This window comes from Lissotriton helveticus, chromosome 7 (genome assembly GCF_964261635.1).
Source record: "Lissotriton helveticus chromosome 7, aLisHel1.1, whole genome shotgun sequence".
Lineage (NCBI taxonomy): Eukaryota > Metazoa > Chordata > Amphibia > Caudata > Salamandridae > Lissotriton > Lissotriton helveticus.
The window spans coordinates 1,672,171,676-1,672,191,657 of record NC_136068.1 but is presented as its reverse complement, the minus strand read 5'-3'; the positions used below and the strand labels follow the sequence as shown (position 1 = coordinate 1,672,191,657).

Sequence of the window (19,982 nt, the reverse complement as noted above, 5' to 3'; positions counted from 1 at the left end):
GCTGCACCCCTGAAAAAGAAATTTGGGGGCATATGGCGCACATAAAATTTGAAAACATTCCTTTACCTCAAAAACGATTTTCAACTCATAATTTGAAAACACTGCACATGGGGAAATGACTTAAAATGTCCTTAAGACACATAAAAGCGTTTTTTGATTGCCTTTGCAGCATGTTTCAGTCACCTTTAACATGCCTATGTAACGCAAACATTCAAAATCTAAATTTGCCATGCACAGGTGGGAGCATATTTACAAGCAATTTGCTCCACAGACAAACTTCTTACATTGAAATGGGAAAAATAACATCAGAGACTCTCAATTACCTTATAAAGAAGCAGACACCATTATGTCCTTCTCATCAATATTAAAACCATTGCTTTTTCTCAAAAACGATTTACAAGTCATAATTTGAAAACACTCCACAGCTCCTATGCACATAAAAACCCTGTCAGTACTAATACTTCACATTTTCTCCAATTACAATTTCTCAAAGAAACAAAATCTATTTGTAAAACACTTGAGACAAAGCAACATTTGAAAAACACAACTTTCTTCATAATTTTCTCCTTAAAGCACACTATTTTCTATCTAAATTAAAGAAATCTTTTCTCACCTTAGCAAATACTTTGAGTTTCAAAACAGTCTCAGAAACACACCAATTTGTCTTCAGCAGAGCAAAAGGTATGCACTCCAGAGTCTGAAGCTATCAAAAGCACAGAAATGCTGTAATTCTTCACACATATCTCTCATGTCACCCAATCAAAACTCTTCCCTCACTTTTTTTCAAATGAAAACCCTTCCCCCCTCTGCCATTTCATGCCTTTTCTGCATGGCAACCACGTCTTGGAAGACCTCTGGTGTTTGCAAGTTCACACAACAATGTTGCAATTGAACTCTGAACTCTCAGTGCACCTCATATCCAGTGCATTCTTTCATTTAATGATTTTTTCTTCACCACTCAAAATACATCTTTCAAACAACTCATCCATGCACCCTAACTTTCTGTTTTCAGCAATCAAAATCCACCAATCACTGTTACTGCTTCATTAACACAGAAACTCCACAGTTTTTTTCATTTTAAACTCTTATTTTTTCAACTGCCATTTCATTGCCACACTTCATCTGACTGCAGGAGAACCTTCTCTCACCATGTTTTCTGTCTGGATTGTTGGACATAGTTACATCTATTGGGCTCAGAGGTATGCTGAGAACAGGAATTTACCTAACCTCAATTTACAAGATGTGGAAATTAAGTGGTTTGGCCACAGAGGATTAAAATGTCACCAATTGATACCATTGGTGAAAACCTTTATGCATTTGCCAAAACCTGACCTGTTAATTGTGCACTGTGGAGGTAATGATTTGGGCACTTTGACTGGGGTAGGCCTGGAAATGCTTTTAAAGGACACCTTTGAGCAATTGATGTCACTTTTTCCTCAGACTGCCTTGGTATATTCAAATATATGCCAAAGACAGAAATGGAGGTGCTCAAACCAATTTTGTCCACAAATTGAGAAGTCGAGGAAGCATGTAAACAAATCTGTTTCAGCTTACATGAGAGACCATGGAATGGGCTCCCTGTACAACAATAACTTGCGTTACTACATGCAAGATATCTACAGAGGAGATGGAGTTCACTTCTCAGATGAGGGCAACAGAGTTTTCATTTTGAATTTAAGACTGTGCATTGGTACCTACTTATAAGTACCTAAATGTACCATAAACCCAAAAGCTCTTCTCAGAGCTACCCTACATCTGATCACTCACAATTATTATTTTACTCTAACTTTTTTCACTAATTTTCAAGAAAGTACGCTCCCCAGAACGCTTCCCGGTTCGCGAACCGGGCGCACTCCACGCAAAAAAACTAAAAAAACGATATATTTTTTTTTTGCCCTGCGAGACCCTTTTAAAGCCTCCACATCAAACCTAGGGGGTCAGGGACGACCTACTATGCCCCCTTATGGTCATTTGCCCCTTCGCTTTGGCCTCCTCTTGTCTCTCGATCCTACCGAGAGACAAGATGGCGGCCGCTACGGACTGTTTGGAATGTTTACAGACGCCGAAGAACCAATCAGCTTCGCAAAGCTCCGAAGCGGAGCGCTGTTACAGATATATATCTTTTTTTGAACGTTAATTTCTCAAAATCCACTGGAGCACATATATTGAGACCTAGCAAAGGCACATCGGGCTACCAGTCCCTACAATTTTGCCAAGTTTCGTGCAAATCCATTCAGCCGTTCGATTATTATTATTTTTTTTTTTTTTGCCCCGCGGGGCCCTTTTAAAACCTCCACATCAAACCTAGGGGGTCAGCGAGAATCTACTATGCCCCCTTATGGTCATTTGCCCCTTCGCTTTGGCCTCCTCTTGTCTCTCGATCCTACCGAGAGACAAGATGGCGGCCGCTACGGACTGTTTGGAATGTTTACAGACGCCGGAGAACCAATCAGCTTCGCTTCACAAAGCTCCGTTGCGCGAAAAGTACTCGAACTGGCGCGCTGACCGGTCCGCTGTTACAGATATATATCTTTTTTTTAACGTTAATTTCTCAAAATCCACTGAAGCACATATATTGAGACCTACAAAAGGCACATCGGGCTACCAGTCCCTACAATTTTGCCAAGTTTCGTGCAAATCCATTCAGCCCTTCGGGCTAAAAGTGAGGCCAACCGCCCTATGGAAAACTCAATGTTAAAAACACGTTTTGGGACCCCCCTTTTTTCTCGGCCCCCCCTTGACAAACCCCCCCCAAATTTTCAAGGGCTGCTCAGAAACAAAATGTGCCATTTTCCTGAAAATTTCAGCCAATTCCATCCACAAACGCCAAAGTTATTAGACATAGAATTTTCAAAAATCCCATAGAGAAAAAATCCTAACTTTATATACCTACTGGCGACCGCCAGTAGGTAATATATATATATATATATAGATATCTATATATATATATATATATATTACCTACTGGCGGTCGCCAGTAGGTTTATATAGTTAGGATTTTTTTCCTATGGGATTTTTGAAAATTCTATGTCGAATAACTTTGGCGTTTGAGGACGGAATTGGCTGAAATTTTCAGGAAAATGGAACATTTTGTTTCTGAGCAGCCCCTGAAAATTTGGGGGGTTTCGTCAAGGGGGGGCCGAGAAAAAAGGGGGGTCCCAAAATGCGTTTTCCATAGGGCGGTTGGACTCACTTTTAGCTCGAACGGCTGAATGGATTTCCACGAAACTTGGCAAAATTGTAGATATTGTTTGCCGATGTGCCTTTGCTAGGTCTCAATAAATGTGCTCCAGTGGATTTTGATAAATTAACGTTCAAAAAAATATATATATCTGTAACAGCGCTCCGGTTAGCGCCCCGGTTCGCGTACCTGACGCGTAACGGAACTTCGCGAAGCGAAGCTGATTGGCTCTCTGGTGTCTGTCAACATTCTAAACAGTCCGGAGCGGCCGCCAGCTTGTCTCTCGGTAGGATCGAGAGACAAGAGGTGAAGAAAAACGAAGGGGGAAATTAATGAAAGGGGGCAAGGTAGACCCCTCCTGACCCCCTAGGATTGATGAAGGGGCTATTAAAGGGTCCCGCGGGGCAAAAAATAAAAAAAATAAAAATCAGTTTTTTCGCGGTAGAGGCGCTACCCGGTACGCGAACCGGGTAGCTAACCGGTAGCGTAACGGGAGTCCGCCATCTTGTGTTTCGGTCGAATTTAATCACAAGATGGAGGAAAAACAATGTGGGAAATGGGTATAAGGGGGCACGGGAGACGTATCCTGACCCCCTAGGTTTTCTGAGGGTGGCTGAGGAGGCCCATATGTGCGGAAAAAAAACACATTTTTTTTCAAATTTTCGCGCGGTTAGCGTCCGGTGCGCGTACCGGGTAGCGCTCCGGAAAGCGTAAATCATGAAAATTAGTAAAAAAAAAGTTACATTTAAAATGTGTTTAGAGTGATGATAGTTAGGGTAGCTCTGAGAAGAGCTTTTGGGTCTGTGGTAGATTTAGGTACTTATAAGTAGGTACCAATACATAGTCTTAAATTCAGGATGAAAACTCTGTTCCCCTCATCTGAGAAGTGAACTCCATCTCCTCTGTAGATATCTTGCATGTAGTAACGCAAGTTATTGTTGTAGATGGAGCCCATTCCATGGTCTCTCATGTAAGCTGAAACAGACTTATTTACATGCTTCCTCGATTTCTCAATTTGTGGACAAAATTGGTTGGACCACCTCCATTTCTGTTTTTGGCATATATTTGAATATGCCAAGGCAGTTTGAGGAAAATGTGCCATCAATTGCTCAAAGGTGTCCTTTAAAAGCATTTCCAGACCTACCCCAGTCAAAGTGCCCAAGTCATTTCCTCCACAGTGCACAATTAACAGGTCAGGTTTGGGCAAATGCAAAAAGGTTTTCACCAATGGTATCAATTGGTGACATCTTAATCCTCTGTGGCCAATCCACTTGATTTCCACATTTTGTAAATTGAGGTTGTGTAAATTTATGTTATCAGCATACCTTTGAGCCCAGTGGATGTAACTATGTCCAACAATCCAGACAGAAAACATGGTGAGAGGAGGTTCTGCTGCAGTCAGATGAAGTGTGGGAATGAAATGGCAGTTGAAACAGTAGGAGTTTGTAATGAAAAAAACTGTGGAGTTTCTGTGCTAATGATTCAGTAGCAGTAATTGGTGGATTTTGATTGCTGAAAACAGAAAGTTAGGGTGCATGGATGAGTTCTTTGAAAGATGTAATTTGAGTGGTCAAGAAAAAATTATTTTATGAAAGATTGCACTGGATACGCAGGTGTACTGAGAGTTCAGAGTTCAATTGAAACATTGTTGTGTGAACTTGTAAACATGAGAGATCTTTTAGGAGGTGGTTGCTATGGAAAAAAGGCAGAAAGGGCAGAGGGGGGAAGGGTGTTGATTTGAAAAAAGTGAGGGAAGAGTTTTGATTGGGTGACATGAGAGATATGTGTGATGAATTACAGCATTTCTGTGCCTTTGTTGGTTGCAGCCTCTGGAGTGCATACCCAATGCTCTGCTAAAGAAAAATTGGTGTGTGTCTGAGACTGTTTTGAAACTCAAAAAGTATTTGCTAAGGTGAGAAAAGATTCATTTAATTTAGATAGAGAATAGTATGCTTTAGGGAGAAAATTATGAAGAAAGTTGTGTATTTAAAATGTTGCTTTGTGTCAAGTGTTTTACAAATAGATTTTGTTTCTTTGAGTTTCATAGCCATGTTAAAAGTGACGCAAAAGTGGTGCAAGGGCCTTAAAAATACATTTTGATGTGTGTTAGGGCATTTAAAGTCACTTCACCATGAATCTGGGTGAATAATTTGGTTACTTGATGTGTTTAAGAACGTTTCTTGAAATCATTTAGGTTACTTGATATGTACTGATAGAGTTTCATAGTCAGCATGGGCCATATTTACAAGGCCTTTGAGCCACGTTCACGTTATTTTCCCCATGTTAAAAGTGACTTTAAAGGTGGTGCAAGGTCCTTGTAAATACGCCCTCATGAGTGCTTTGCAAATTTAAGTCATTTCCCCGTGGTGCAAGGTCCTTGTAAATACGCCCCCATGTGTGCTTGGCAAATTTAAGTACTGACAGGGTGTGTTTGTACATAGGAGCTGTGGTGTGTTTTCAAATTATGATCAGAAAATCGTTTTTTTTTAAAAAGAAATCCTTTTTACATTTATGAGAAGGACAAAAAGGTGTCTGGTTCTTTAAATGAATATTTCACTTCCCACCATGAATATGGGAAAATAATTTGCTTGTTTGTTGGTTTAAAAACTCGTTTCTTGAAGTTATTTAGGTTTCACAATATGTTCTGCAAGAGTTTCATAGTCAACATGGGGGCAAATTTACAAAGCTTATGAGCTACATTCATGTCATTTTCCCCATGTTAAAAGTGACTTTAAAGGTGGTGCAAGGTCCTTGTAAATAAGCCCTCATGAGTGCTTGGTAAATTTAAGTCATTTCTCCGTGGTGCAAGGCTCTTGTAAATACGCCCGCATGTGTGCTTGGCAAATTTAAGTACTGACAGGGTGTACTTGTACATAGGAGTTGTGCTGTGTTTTCAAATTATGACATGAAAATGGTTCATAAAGAAAAGGAATGCTATTTACATTTATGACAATGACAAAAAGGTGTCTGCTTGTTTAAAAAAATATATCACTTCTCACGATCAATCTGGGAGAATAATTTCCTTGTTTGTCGGTTAAAAAATCGTTACTTTAAGACATTTAGGTTTCACAATATGTACTGCTCGAGTTTCATAGTCACTATGATGATAATGATATACATTTAGAACTGTGTAGGAGGCATGGAGAAACTGAGGCTTCTGTAAGTGTCAAGGGAGGTTAGTAATGTACATTGCTCTGTTGCATACAGTCCTCATCTTCTGCGTACTCTTGGATATGCTAGACTACATCTGCACAATGAGGAAATACAGGTGATGTGATTGTGAAATGAGCAAAAATATTTGCAAGTTTTTCAATTATATCACCTGTGTTTCCTAACATTACGAATCACATTGTGCAGATGAGGTTTAGGCCTATCCAGGGAGACAGAGGAGGTCTGGCCTTTGTTCAAGAGTGCAGTGGACATGACTCACTTCGTTGGTAGGCCTGCACATGTATTATCTCCTCTGTACTCTTCAACAAGCCTAAATTTCATCTGCAACCCTGAGTAGGCCTCACCTCAAACAAACCTCTGGATAGGCCACACCTTATCAGCATCCTGAATCAATCATTTAAAATGTTAGGGGCAGATTTATGATGGCCGTGCGCCTCTTTTGCGCCGCTGTTGCGTCACTTTTGTGACGCAGCAGCGGTGCAAAAGATGCACCATGTTGCAAGATAGGCCTCACTTCATCTGCAACAAGATACCGTCAGTTTAAAATGTATACATTTAGGACTGTGTAGGGGGCATGGAGAAGCTGAGGCTTCTGTAAGTGTCAAAGTTGTTGCATACAGTGCTCACCTTCTGCGTACTCTTTGATATGCTAGACTACATCTACACAATGAGATACCTAAGCAAAGGAAACACAGGTGATGTGATTGTGAAATGAGCAAAAAAATGTGCAAGTTTTTCAATTACATCACCTGTGTTTCCTAACATTACGAATCACATTGTGCAGATGAGGTTTAGGCCTGTCCAGGGAGACAGAGGAGGTCTGGCCTTTGTTCAAGAGTGCAGTGGACATGACTCACTTCATTTGTAGGCCTGCACATGTATTATCTCCTCTGTACTCTTCAACAAGCCTAAATTTCATCTGCAACCCTGAGTTGGCCTCACCTCAAACAAACCTCTGGATAGGCCACACCTTATCGGCATCCTGAACCAATCATTTAAAATGTTAGGGGCATATTTATGATGGCTGTGCGCCTCTTTTGCGCCGCCGTTGCGTCACTTTTGTGACGCAGCGGCGGCGCAAAAGATGCGCTATGTTGCGACATATTTACAACTTGATGCATCTAGGCAGATGTGTCACGCTGTAAAGTCCTGCGCCACATGAAACCTGCGTCAGGTTTCATGTGGGCGTTTTGTTGCAGGGTGGGCGTTCACTTGCATGAAAGCCCCGTAAAACTAACACAGTGAAATTTACAAGATTTCACTGAGTCAGCTTTATGGTATTACTGAATCAAATCCTTACGCCTGTTTGAAACAGGCTAAGGAGTGACGCACCATGCAATGTGTGGCTTGCCCCTGTGCATTGCAGGAGTCATGTCGCGCTTGCGACGTGATTCCTGCAATGCGCCGCTTTTGCAGCACAAATGCGTGACGCATCTGTGCTGTTTTTGCCCCATGGTGCTCCGCATTGTAAATGCGGCACACCATGGGTGGCAGAGCAGCGGCACACGTTAACTGGTGCATCCCTGGGGATGCGCCAGTTAACATAAATCTGCCCCTTTACATTTAAGTATGAGCAGGGGACACAGAGTCGGTGAGGTTTATCCAAGGTTAAGAAGAGATGAGTCCTGTTCACTGAAAACTTGGACATAGGCCTCACCTCCTCAGCATCGCTGGACATGGCTAAATAATATCTGCAAAATGTTACTCTTGTTAAACAATTTTACTATTATAGTCTCTGAGATTTGTCTCTTACTCTGCAACATCTCATTGTTGTTCTCTTTCTTTAAAGATAACGACAACATCAACCATGAGTGATAATGAGCAATCTGTTGATCTCGATCTTATCATTGAACTTGTCATTGAAAAGTCAGTGGAAGTAGATCCCTTGGATGATTTATATCGTGTGGATGATGAAGAATATGATGAGGATGCTGATTTGTCAGAATTGTATGACATAGGGTGGGCAGCTGGCCTGCTGGAGCCTATTACACTATAAAGACTTTTAAAAATAAATTTAAGTTACTGGAAATGAAAAGTAACCATGTTAACTGTTTTATTTAAAATTAAATACAACTTCAAAAGCAGCTTGTGTGAAGTGTCTTTAATAAAATAGTGAAATATGCTAATAAAATTAGTTCAGATTCACATATAAAAGAGCACAGGTCAAATGTAGAAGCATTCCATTTCTTTGCTACTGTTTGTGAGTTTTAAATGTGTCAATGCACTAAAAATTATTGTATGTAGAATTGACAACTAGTCTGTTAATTTTTTGACGACTGTTATTGATTTACTGTTTGGTAATAGTGGTTAATAACATTTCTTATTATATTTTACCACAGATTCAACTGCATATCATTTCAAAATTAAAACATGCCTTCGAGGCAAAAGAGGAGAAAGGCTACAAAACGTCAAACACAGCAGCTTACTACATGCTTGCAGCAGTCCTCTACAATAAAAACTCGTCAAGTCAGCAAAAAAGCTCCGGGTAAGACAACGAAATCTTTCCTAAGAAACATTTCCAGAAAAAAAAGTATCACTACAGAACATGTTTTAGTCCAGAAGAAGAGAGTCAATTTAAACAGGAAGGAAAGGCCCCTTAATAAAGTTAGTGGTAGAGCAGGAGAAAACTCTGTGAGTGCCGGTAGAAGGCACAATCAATTTAGGGACATTCGTACACGAATGTTACGCAACAGGATAATTGTAAATTTGATGAAAAATGTAAAGAAAGGTCAACAGAAACTGGCTTTTTATAAATAAAAAAAAATTGTTGAGAAAAGTATTGATCAGGCTTTGGAAATGAAGCAAAAGTTATTATTTTGCTAATCAATAGAATTAGGAAACTAAACAAGGCAATTTATGAATTCAAAACAAATAGTAGATGGAAGAGAATAGTTAATCGTACAAATTTTTGTCAAGTATTTTCAGGAGAATGGATGCATAGTTCAAGTTGTGAGGCATTTTTCAATGAGGAGAGTTACTTCCAGGACAATGATTTGGTGCATGCAGTTGACACCAGTGGTCGAGCATATGAGGTGAAAGACGGTTGTCCAGTTGAAAAAGAAAAACTTGTGTCAACAGAGGCAGAAGAGGTGTTAGGTGATGAAGTTTTAGGGAGACGTCCTAAGGGTCCAGTGTACACCTGGAAGTGTAGTAGTATTTGCAGTGTGCGACAGGATTCCATCAATTTGCTTTGTGATTTTGTACGGACATTTAATAAGAAAAGTTTAAAACAGAAAATGAAGTTGTTGCAGGAATTAGATCCATGCAAAGTGAGAGAAGTGACAGGTTTACATGGTCATTCACTGGCTTGTCTTTCCAGGAGAGTATGCCAGAGTGTTTTTCATCATTTCAGGATGCTAGCAGTCCATCATAATAAAGTGAGGAAATTAGTGAGAATGTTGTATTTTGCTAAGAGTCCAGCAATTAAGCTTAAACAATTAAGCAGTGCTCTTTTGCATGGTTCTGAAGTAGATGTGAAGAATATTTGTGAAGAAATTGAGTTTTGTTACTTTGCAAGTAAAGAGGAGAATGTTGAAATTGACCCAGAAGAAGAAGGTAATGTGGAAGAGAGTGTACAGATTTCCAGTACAGATAATTTTCAGAAGGAAATTGCCACGTTTAAGGTGAAATCAAGTGAGAGGCCTAATTTCACTTGTGTGTGTTGTCGACGCACTTATTATAAAAATCAGACTAAGTTAGTGGATTTATATGCAAAAAGTGAAAGGGAAAATATTAGTGAATGGAAGGATTTTGCAACATACTTGATAGTAGAAAATTGTTTTGATTTGGGATCGGATCAACGTGTGTGTACTTATTGTTGTAACAAATTAAATCAAAACCGGATGCCTGCTAGAGCGGTTCATAATAACTGGAATTGGTTGACATTCCTTCTGAATTGAAGGATTTAAATACTTATGAATCTATTTTTATTCAAAGTGTCTATCCCTTTCAGGCTATTGTACGAATGGAGCCAAAGACAGGGAAATTGCCTCCATCAGATTTACAGAGAGGATTAAAGGGAAGAGTTGTTTATTTGCCTCTAGATTTGAAGAAAAACATCAATACAATTGGAGTAGAGAAAGTGGAAGAGGAACCTCTGGTTATCTTGGTTAATGGGGTTCCGACAAAGAGTAAGAAAATCTGGCAAGATTTAGTGGATGTTAGGAAAGTCAAAAAGGCAACATTGTATTTGATGAAAAACAATAAGCACTACAAGAATGTATGTGTTGCAGAAGAGGAAGTAAGTGAAGAAGAGGACAGCGACTTGTGTGCTGGACAAATTGAGAAAGTAGAAGCCTCTAAAAATGAAGAAATATATGAACATTATAGTGTTCATCCTTTGCATTCCAAGGAAGTCATGGGGAATGCTATTGAGTTGTTTCAAATGAAACAAGCCAAAGGGAGTCCCATTAGTGTTTGGGAGGAAAGTTTGGAAGCTCGGTGTTTCCCACAGCTATTTCCAACAGGTCAAGGAGGAAGATATGATGAGCGACCTGATCAAATTCCTGCTTCTGAATACCGGACTTTACGATTGTATGCAGAAGATCCTAGGTTTCGTCAATGCATTCCCTATTTGTTTCATCTACTGTTTGAAAGTGATCTGTCTGGACTGTCATACACAGTGAACCACATCTTGAAAAGTGGTGTACAGATGCAAAATATCTCGGCAAGGGACTTTATGGATAAAGTCAATGTGCAAGACAGTATTTTGGATTCTCACCTGATTAATCTCATGGCATGTCAGCGTGGTACTAATGAGTACTGGTACCGTCGTCATGGTGATTTAAAATGTATGCTGAGGAATTTAGGAACTCCCACATGGTTCCTCACTCTCAGCTGTGCCGAGTATGGCTGGGAAGACTTACTTGAATTTCTACGAGAGGCAAATGGAAACATTGAAAATATCGAATTCAAGACACCCGGAGAACTGTGCTCTTTGGATCCAGTGAATGTATGCAGGTACTTCAATCATAGATTTGAAGCTATGATGTCTTTCATCATGAACAAGAAAAATCCACCTCTTGGAGAGGTGTTGGATTTCTTCTGGAGAAAGGAGTATCAAGCAAGAGGTGCTCCTCATATACATATGCTGCTATGGATCAAAGATGCACCCAAATTTGGAACATTTGAGATGTCATCAGTGATGTCTTCAGTGATGTAATTTGAGATGTCATCAGTGATGTCATCAGTGATGTCACTGACCATGTCATGAATGATGTAATATGTGACATGATCAGCAGTGGATTGCGGGTGCGCGATATATAGTTAGTGCAACTAACTATATATGCGAATTTCAATGGTTTTGTGTGAGTAAAATAAGGTTTTGTAAATGCTAATTCCTAACTATATATGGTGTATAACCTATGGTTTTTTCAGTGAATTTTCAAGGTTTTGTAAATGCTAATTCCTAACTATATATGGTCTATAACCTATGGTTTTTTCAGTGAATATATATATATATATATGTATATATATATATATATTCACTGAAAAAACCATAGGTTATAGACCATATATAGTTAGGAATTAGCATTTAAAAAACCTTATTTTACTCACACAAAACCATTGAAATTCCATATATAGTTAGTTGCACTAACTATATATCGCGCACCCGCAATCCACTGCTGATGATGTCACATATTACATCATTCATGACATGGTCAGTGACATCACTGATGACATCACTGATGACATCTCAAATGACATCACTGATGACATCACTGATGACATCATCCAGTGATTATGTGTTTCTGTAAAGTTTAAATATGTTTTACATATTGAAGAATGAGTGGATGTATAAGTGTCTGAATGAAGGTTTTAGTAGGTGCGTGATTGACAGTATGAGTGACTGATTAAATGCGTCCTACTGAATGCACGGGTTAGTGACTAAACTGTCTGAAAGTGTGCATCAGTATGTCTGTTGTTGTGCAAGCTGCTGCATGTGTTGATCAGTAGCTATATGAGTGGCTATATGGGTTATTGATTGGTTGCACAAGTATTTGTATGGAAGACTGAGTGTGTGTATGGCTGGCTGGGAGGTGTGTGACTCTGTGCAGATCAATGTGTACTTGTATCAGTGATTGTATAAGAGAGTAAGTATGTGTTAGTATATGTTTCAAAAATGTAAGGTGTTCTGTGTTTAACTGTATAGATGAGAAAATGGAAGTGTGATTGATTCTTTTCAGGACTGACTAGGTGTGTGAGTAACTCCATGGATGAGTGGCAGAGTGTGAGTGTCTGTATAGGTGTATGAGTGCATATGATAGTGTTTTAAAGATGAGTGATTGTATGTATGAATGATTGTATGGGTGAATGAGTGAATGTGTGTGTAGACATAGGAATCAGTGAGTGCGTATGTAGTAACTAGTATTGGTGTGTCAATGGTTTCAAAAATTATACTCTGTATTTAACACTGGGTGTAACGGAGGTTATATTAGAGTGTGAGGAGATGCACTGTATTATCACATGAATGATATCATCAGTGATGTGATCATTGATGTCAAATGAGATGTCATCAGTGATGTCATCAGTGATGTCATTTGAGATGTCATCAGTGATGTCATCAGTGATGTCACTGACCATGTCATGAATGATGTAATATGTGACATCATCAGCAGTGGATTGCGGGTGCGCGATATATAGTTAGTGCAACTAACTATATATGGAATTTCAATGGTTTTGTGTGAGTAAAATAAGGTTTTTTAAATGCTAATTCCTAACTATATATGGTCTATAACCTATGGTTTTTTCAGTGAATTTTCAAGGTTTTGTAAATGCTAATTCCTAACTATATATGGTCTATAACCTATGGTTTTTTCAGTGAATTTTCAAGGTTTTGTAAATGCTAATTCCTAACTATATATGGTCTATAACCTATGGTTTTTTCTGTGAATTTCATTGGTTTTTTAACAGCTAATATCTGTAGCTGTAAAATGTATTCTTCTTTAAATCCAAAAATATATTTTATATGTTTATGAATAATTTTTTTTTTTAAATATTTTTTTTTCTTCGTTCCCGCTTCGCGAATCGGGAAGCTTCCCGTTAGCTGACCTTGATGCCGCGAAATAGACCGCGAGCCGGTAAACGTTTCTTTACCGCAACTGCCGCGTTAGAAAACAACATCGTGACGCCTCCCGTCCGCATGACGTTTCGCGTTGTCGCGTGATACGTCATATGACGTGCTACGTTAGCGAACTCGTACGCTTACCGAGTCGCAAAGCACAGGTTTCTGGAAGCAAACCGGGAGGCCCTGCAAAGCGCGTAACGTAAACACAGCAGGTCATGTGACTTGGTAATAACACTTTTCATTGGTTCATTTCACTTTCGGTTTCCTAATGATGTAAGACTAGGTCATATGATCTAAAATGAACACTTTTCATTGGTTGAGAACTATTTTTTTTTCCCAAATGGTGAAAATCCCTCCTTCTTTCCTCACTCTGACTTTCATCATTGTGAGAGAAAGACCCTTTGTTACCAGTGAGCAATGGCTTCTTTACTAGCTTCAGCTGGTGCTTCCCCACCACCTCCACCACATCCAAGGAAGAGTGGACCACCTGCTAAAGTTATAATTCAGCAAGAAGAGGAAGAAGAGGAACAGGACGACCTAGATAATCTCCCTATTATGGCCAGAAGATCTGTTGTACCGGAAGTAACGGGACCAGAGGGCAGGGAGATGGTGCCAAATATACAAACGAGTTTTCGTGAAGTAAAACAAGTCTGCGTACATTGCAGTGGAATCATTTGCTACGCAGAAAGTAGCATCACTCTGATCAACAGAGCTATTAACAATCATGCTCATGTTTGTCCGAAACTCCCCAAACAATAAATTCTTTTTTTTGTTTTCTTCCTCCTGTTGAGCCCTTTACAATGAATCGTTTTCGTTGCCCCCTCCGAAAAAAAAACAAAAAAAATATAAAACTGTTCAGAAAAATTCAAAAAAAGTAAAAAAAATTTCAGAAAAATAATAAAAAAAATATAAAACAACAAAAACAATTTAAAAAAAAGTTCTTTTCAGAACTACCTCCCCGTTATAAAAAAATTGGTTCAATATTTGCAACTGTGCCAACCTCTATTTCTCTTAGTTCGCTTCCCAGTTCACTCCCCGGTACGCGAACCGGAAGCGAACCAAAACATTTTTTTTATAAAAAAGAACAGTAAGTATAAGGGAAGGAAACAGACAGTTATGTTAAAAGAAAGACAGCTATAGGGGAGTAAACTAGAGATACTATTACCCGTAATCCACTGCTGATGATGTCACATATTACATCATTCATGACATGCTCAGTGACATCATCAGCAGAGGATTGCGGGTAACAGTATCCCTAGTTTATTCCCTATAGCTGTGTTTCTTTTAACATAACTGTCTGTTTCCTTCCCTTATACTTACTGTTCTTTTAAAAAAAAATTTTTTAGATCTGTCAGAAACAGTGAAAGTAATGAAATATAAAAGACTACGTAGAATATGAGCACTGTATGCAACAACTTTGACACTGACAGAATCCTCACCTTCTCCATGCCTCCTACACAGTTCTACATGTACATCATAAATGCAAACAGAACAGAAATAATTATACATGTTAAATGGTTTATTTTTGCTGTTCTCAGAATGTATCAAATTTCACTAAAACAGTGACTTGAAGGTATTCATCATATAACAGCGGGGAAAAAAAAACACAATCAAAATGATTGTGTTTAAAAAACCCATACATTACAAATCAGAATTCAGAACTCCTTAAAGTTAACTTACTTTCCATGACGGCCAAGGATGTCCTATGAACAGCTTACACTCTGTTGTGCTGTTATTACTTTCAACCCGCCACTTTCTGAAAGAAAACCTCCATCGTTTTCAAAAACATGTTACATACAATAAATGACTTCTCGCTCTCTACCACACGATTCCACAAGGCCAAATCGTGTCAGAGCCATGTATAACTCTTGGATTTCTTGTAAGCCAATCCCGTCTTTTCGCATTTCCGCAACTTTCAGAATTAAAATGTTGAAGATCATTTACACAATCCTGGACTAGTAATATCTTCCCCTTCTTGCTCAATCATGTTCTACATTTCCTATCACACTGATACTGCTTACTATGAAGCAGACTTACACTACCTTTATGACTAGTACAATTATTTAATTCTCTACATCACTTTTAATCACAAAGCAATGTAAAACAGTAGACAGCATTGCAGACTTACATTCCCTCTACTCCATGTTTTGATTCGCTGCTTCAATTAGCTTATAAAAAGAAATAGTTTTTCTGAACTCATTCAAAGTGCACGTATTTCTCAATAACGTCCAGTGTTATGGTAAAAAGTTATGTCTCTGTACTACACTTATCCTCAAGGCCAAATAGTGTAGGAGCCATGAGAACTTCTTGAAATTCCTCAGAGCACATCCCGAGATTCTTTCCCTAAAATTTTGGTTTTAAAAACACCAGGTAAGAGTTTTTAAGGTCATATGGCAATTTTTTTTTGAAAATTAAAACAGAATCATTGCAGAATGACCAGCCATTTCTACACTTTAAATAAGCTGTATAATGTCCTGATGTTATTGAAGGACCATCATGATATATAATTGCTACAGTTACAAAAGTCCTTCCTGATATTGACAACTGTGAAGCCACAAAATTTTTAATTAAAGTTGTCAATTTTGTTCCATCAGGCCTACATCGTTGGAACATTAAAATGACATACTGGCCATATGTTCGTATAAATAAAGTGGACATCATTTCAGATTTACATTGGCTACACTCCATGTTGTGATCAGCTGCTTTTACTAGCTTATTAAAAGAGACTGATTTACTGTCTGGCAAAGTTAAATATATAAATCTTTCTGAGTCTACACTAGTAGTAGCTGATACCCTACAGTTCTCGCAGTCATGCTGCCATTGATAAGAAAGCCCAAACAGGTGATCTACATCTACACCTTCATCATGCAATACATCAAGCATATACATTAAAAACTCCTGACAATCTTGCTGACTATTTTGAGAGAATTGTGTTTGGCCTGAACATCTGTCTAACAGATTTCGAATTTCAGACACACTTTCTATGTTTGTTCTATCAGTGCTACATTTCTCTAACACAGAATTTAACAAACTGCAAAATCTTTGATCCGAATTGACCACAATCTGTTCTTTTAAAGTTTCTAGAGAAAAGACAACATTAACCACTACATTAGCATAGCAGTTGACACCAGAACTGTTTTCAAATTGAAAACCAACAACATCTTCAACAGAATCCTTTTTGTTTCTGCTTATAATTTCAGGTTCATCAACTTTTCGTCTTTTTGCTACAACCTCCCCAGTATTGGTCACATTTCTTCGTTTCCGGCCTACCACACGTTTCTCAAACAAAGGATACTGAGGCAAATGTGACGCATACTCTCTTCTCAACCTATTGTATTCCTTAACACAATCTAGATCCGCACAAATGTTTGTGACATCACACTCAATCAAGTACAATCCCGATAAAGTTCTAACTCGTGACAATGCCACATATGCCATACCCTCCTTGAACACAGAACTGCCAATATTCACCAATGCACAGTCTACACTTAAACCTTGCGATTTATGGATTGTCACCGCATATGCCAAGCAAACAGGAAACTGCTTACGACGAACATATAAGTCTTTTACAAGCAAAAATCTAGCAGAACAACGAGCAATTAGCTGTACTTCCTCAATGCCATCAAATTTAATTTTTAAAAATTCAATTCCATCTCTATTTCTGTATTTCACAAAATCAACAACATTACCCATTGATCCATTTACCAGACCTCTTTCAACATGTAAATTCCTTCTTAAAATTATACGGCAGTTCAAGCACACATTCAGAGTCTTTTCAAAACCCGCAGTTTTAGATATACTCTTCTCTAATGAATCCAATTTTGTTTTCAGATTCTCAGACAAAATAATTGTTGATCCCATATGCTCTACTCTGTCAATAGCTTCCAATTTCACAATCTCTTGCTTTTCTAAATGCAACATTTTGTTGTTGAATTTGGCACATTCTGCAAGAGTTGGCATCAAACATATTCCAGATTTTTTCTCAGTAACTTTCTGAAAAATATTCTCAGGCACAACATCTTCGTCTGGATATAAATTTGTCAGTAATCGTGCATGTAAAGCTTCTTTCCCATGCTCGGTCACTTTTCCAATTCTAACATCTTGTAGAATAGTCTTGTAAACTTCATCCTTTGCCTGACGCATATTTTCATGCAGTTCAGCATAATTGAAGTTTAACCATATATTGACGTTGCCAATACTCCTTAAGCACTTCCTGGTATCTTCATGCGTGAGCATTTTGAACACAGGTTGCCCTTTCACTGGTGTCAGCTGCAGAAGATCTCCAAAAACAATGATGTGTTTGCCACCAAATAACACATCATACTCTGTTTTGAGAACTTCTTGCATTCTCAAATGCACAAAGGCAAGCATGACATTGGAAACCATGCTTACTTCGTCAATGATAAGAAGTTTCATTTTCCTCAAGACTCTTGAAACTTCAAAACAAGCATCTCCAGATAGCTTGTGATATTCTAATTTGTTGTCATGCTCCACTGGCAGCATCAGTAAACGATGTAAAGTAATCCCTTTAATGTTATGTGCTGCCAGTCCAGTTGGAGCGGTGACAACACAAGACAGCGATGACTCTGTCCTTTCCTGCAAATAACATGAAATTGCTTTAATAAGGAAACTTTTTCCAGTTCCCGCTTCTCCACTCACGTACAGTCGGACAGGCTTCAACGACGTACATGAGCACTCTTTCTTATCATGACTTAATCCATGATCAATTTGCATGGTAAGTTCGTCATATATTTTCCTCTGCTCAACGTTGAGTTGTCTTTCCAACTCTTCTAAGTTAACCGCATCCTCCTGAGCATGTGCCATGGCTCTTTCCACTTCATTCATAGCAGTGGCAGCTTCATTTTCGATAAGAGGTCCTCCTAGTGGATCCTGACTCAATGAAGCAGAACTCTGACTGTCCTGAGAACTGTCTCTGGCAATCTCGGCTGCAATCGTTGCTTCCTGCTCAATTTCCACATTCAACATTTCTACATATTTGGGAAAAGCAGGACATTCTATGGTCTCCTTGGCAGCATTGAAAGAGTCTTCGTAACAGAGGAAATCTCCAAGCAGTTCCTCTTCTGCACGCCAAGGCTTAAAAAGTTGCAAAAGTGCTAAATAGAAAAACTCCTTTTTTTCAGGAGATTCGCCACTCAATTTTCGATGGTTTATCAAGTGGCATTTTCTTTGCTTGACCAGACATCCCTCACTTCCTATTACAGCATACACTCCTTTCTCAGTATCTTCTTTGATGTTCCTCTTGAATATGTAATTTTGCAGAACCTCATACAGACAAACATTCTCGAGGTGACTGCTTCGATTTGGATAATATGTATCCAACATGTTGCTCTTCAAAATGTCGGTACTGTTTGGCTCCTTTTCCGCCAAATACTCAATTTCCCGCACAGGTTTCAGAACTCGATTACGCGTTGCAGCAAGACCAACACTCGCCCAAACGATACTCCTGGACTTGGCATAGAGACTTGCTGAAGACAACCGGTCAGAACATTCGTAAGCTCCGATTTCTCGATGCGACAACATCTTCAGACTGAAACTGTACAACTTCTTGCTGAGGCTCTTTTCATGGGAAATGTCCTCCCACATATCCTTCAATTCTGTCTTCTCTTTTTTGGTGATGTAAGATGTCACATACCTAGCCACAGCCATACAGTTATCAGCCACAAACTGTATATCCATGTTAGCATTCCACATGAACAAAATCACCGGGTTGTAGTCGTTGATGTACTTAGACTCTTCGTTCCTCTTCAAATTGTATGTGTTTTTAGGTGATTTCTTCATCACATTATGTCGCAGCAAAGACATCAAACTGTTCACTCTTCCTTTAGAAATCACCGATCGTGGAAAGCCGAAACGACATTTGGTGTAGAACTTGTCTTTGTTCCAGAATTTACGACGACAGTACTTTCCACATCGATGGCTTTGGAAACGTAGAACTTTTTCTCTTAGGCTTTTTTTCTCCTTTGCGTTTGGAACAGCACACGTAGAATACTGTTCTATGAAACTCATCACTGAGTCATCTGCATCCGTTCCAAATTTAGGTGCATCCTTGATCCACAGCAACATATGTATATGAGGAGCACCTCTTGCTTGGTACTCCTTTCTCCAGAAGAAATCCAACACCTCTCCAAGAGGTGGATTCTTCTTATTCATGATGAAAGACATCATAGCTTCAAATCTATGATTGAAGTACCTGCATACATTCACTGGATCCAAAGAGCACAGTTCTCCGGGTGTCTTGAATTCGATATTTTCAATGTTTCCATTTGCCTCTCGTAGAAATTCAAGTAAGTCTTCCCAGCCATACTCGGCACAGCTCAGAGTGAGGAACCATGTGGGAGTACCTAAGTTCCTCAGCATACATTTTAAATCACCATGACGACGGTACCAGTACTCATTAGTACCACGCTGACACGCCATGAGATTAATCAGGTGAGAATCCAAAATACTGTCTTGGACATTGACTTTATCCATAAAGTCACTTGCCGAGATGTTTTGCATGTGTATACCACTTTTCAAGATGTGGTTCACTGCATATGACAGTCC

At 39.0% G+C, this 19,982-nt stretch overlaps 1 long non-coding RNA gene across 1 annotated transcript in view; it reads right to left on the bottom strand.

The window, feature by feature from the left end:
- The window catches only part of LOC144767609 (uncharacterized), a 524,019-nt gene that overhangs the window by 406,211 nt on the left and 97,826 nt on the right, over nucleotides 1-19,982 (bottom strand). The gene's annotated exons all lie outside the window — the stretch shown is intronic.